Raw genomic sequence first — 2,440 nt, 5'->3', positions numbered from 1 at the left:
TTTCCAAGCTAGTGTCATGTAGACCGAATAGGGGTAAAAAATTACTTATAAAATAAGTTCAGACGGGGTAATAGGACCTTAGTATAGTATAAGTATGTCTCTGAAATTTTGGACATAAGTTGAGGGGGTACTTGTGCATTTTCCCTAACAAATAAATACTTTAACTTTTTGAAAAGATATGCATATAGAAAATTTATTTATTCTTAATTGATAATTAAATATTTTAATTTATTTTTATTGTGTTTTGTGGACACTAAATATTAATGTAACACATAAATTCTAGAGATGTATACAATCATTTTGCAAATTGAAGTTTTTAACTGACACGGCAAAAATGAATTAAGTTTGTCTAATGTGCGTAATAGAACTTGAAGTATTTACTCGAGAATTAGGGCTAAATTTTAGTGTTTAATTGTGATAATACTTGTGAATAATCACAATTTTTTAAAGTATTAATTGCTCTCTATTAAATATAGAATCGTGCGTATCATGAGGTCTCATATTTAAACTCAATCAAAAATAAAAATAATAGGCAATTTCTTCTTATTAGGTTTAATCTCGATTAACAGAATTGTCTATACATGTTTGATGAAGAGAAATATCTCATGAAATTAATGAGATTAACTTATATCCACTGATCGTGGACAAAAAGAATTACACCATCAGCTCATTTTTAGAAATACTTATTTCTTTTAATTTAATTATCATATTTTCATATTTAATGATTAATGATTCTTTTAGCTTTTTTTTTTTTTTAAAGACGTTCTATAAATTTAAAATTGTTTTGAAATAATGTTTAATTTTTTTTTATACTATCGACTTTGAGTATTACTTAAATAAATTGGAATACATATGAATGTATATGGATCAAAGTTTATTTTCAATTAATTTTGATATTGTCGATAAAATGAACTAAGAAGAGAAAAGTTGAAGTAATGGAAGCATCTATCCAAAAACTTTTTCATGTTAGAAAGAAGATTTAATAAGTTATGAATAATTTTTTTTATGAAATTAATTAGTCTGGATTTTTTTTTTTTAAAAGTAAAAAGTTACTATTGATGATTGTCTCAAATTGCTTCAATGGTGTTGATGGAAAATGAGGTAAAAATAATAAGTACAAGAAAACACTGCAAAAAATCTTCTTATCTTTGGCAACCAAGAAGAATTCTAAACAAACTCATACAATTAATTTAGAGTTCAAGTAATCATGTAATACTTTTATTATTATTATTTAAATATTAATAGTAAGTAATATATTTTAAAAAATAAGTATTTCTAAAAATGAGCTGATGGTGTAATTTATTTAATCCATTGTCAGTGAATATAAGTTAATCAATTAAGATATATACAAACTTGTTCGAAAACTATACTTACAAAAAAAATCAAAAGAAATCTAAACATAATAAAGTTTTACATAAAGGGATAACCATGCATTTTAAACTTAATTGTAAGGTTTAAATTAAAATTTACTCATCATTAAGAGATCAAAAAATGTTTTTGTCCCTTTTATCTTTACGTATTCATTGAAAATTTCTTTTTATGCCAAAGTTGGATTGCATTAGATGTTATTTTCAAAAGTTATAATTCCCTTTTTTAGTAAAAATCTTTAAAATTGAGTATATGATTCAATCAACGTACTAATTGTACGGATAGCCATGTTCCTCTTCTTTATTTTCCCTTTTTTCCCACTTTGCCCTTCTCTCACCCAACATAGCTATAAAAAATGCACTTTCCTAAAACCCTCAACTCTCGCCGAATTCGTTTGGATTAACTTTTGACTTATATATCGACCTTTTAATCATAAATTTATATATTGATTTTTTAACTATTTAAAGTAAGTCAAAGAGTAATGTTAAATGATAAAAAAATTTGGTCAGAAGTTTAAAAAATCTATAATATTTATATATATTTTCATTTTTTAATTAAAAGGTATTAAAATTAAAAAAATTAAAATGTCTAAAAATAAAATATATCATTCTGATTAAATTCTAATCAAAATTTCTGTTTCATAAGTTAATTCATACATCATTCATCTTCAAGACATGGTAAACAACTTACTACATATTTATCTACATTTATTAGTATATTTCTTCTGTAGAAATTATTTTTGATAGATTATCGCACGGGACTTGGCCTTTGGTGACCAAGAGTTCACGTACTCTTAATAAAAATTTGAAATTGCCGTCTTCTCTCACATGTTCTCAACATAAATGGAGTGACACGTGTCATACACTCTCTATTTTTCTCCCGTTTGTCGTTTGATATTTTACTTTTCCATTTTCTCTTTCTCTTCTGTTTCATTTTTTATTTTTGTCTCTTTTTTCTTCGTCTTCCGTTTAGTTTAAAATAGCATGAGCTGGAGGTGGAGATTCCGTGTGTGGGATTTGAGCTGTAAATGTAAACAACCCCCTACCCCCCCAACTACCCCCCACCCCCCTAC

This window comes from Solanum pennellii, chromosome 8 (genome assembly GCF_001406875.1).
Source record: "Solanum pennellii chromosome 8, SPENNV200".
Classification (NCBI taxonomy): Eukaryota; Viridiplantae; Streptophyta; class Magnoliopsida; order Solanales; family Solanaceae; genus Solanum; species Solanum pennellii.
Note: the sequence above shows the minus strand (reverse complement) of the source record.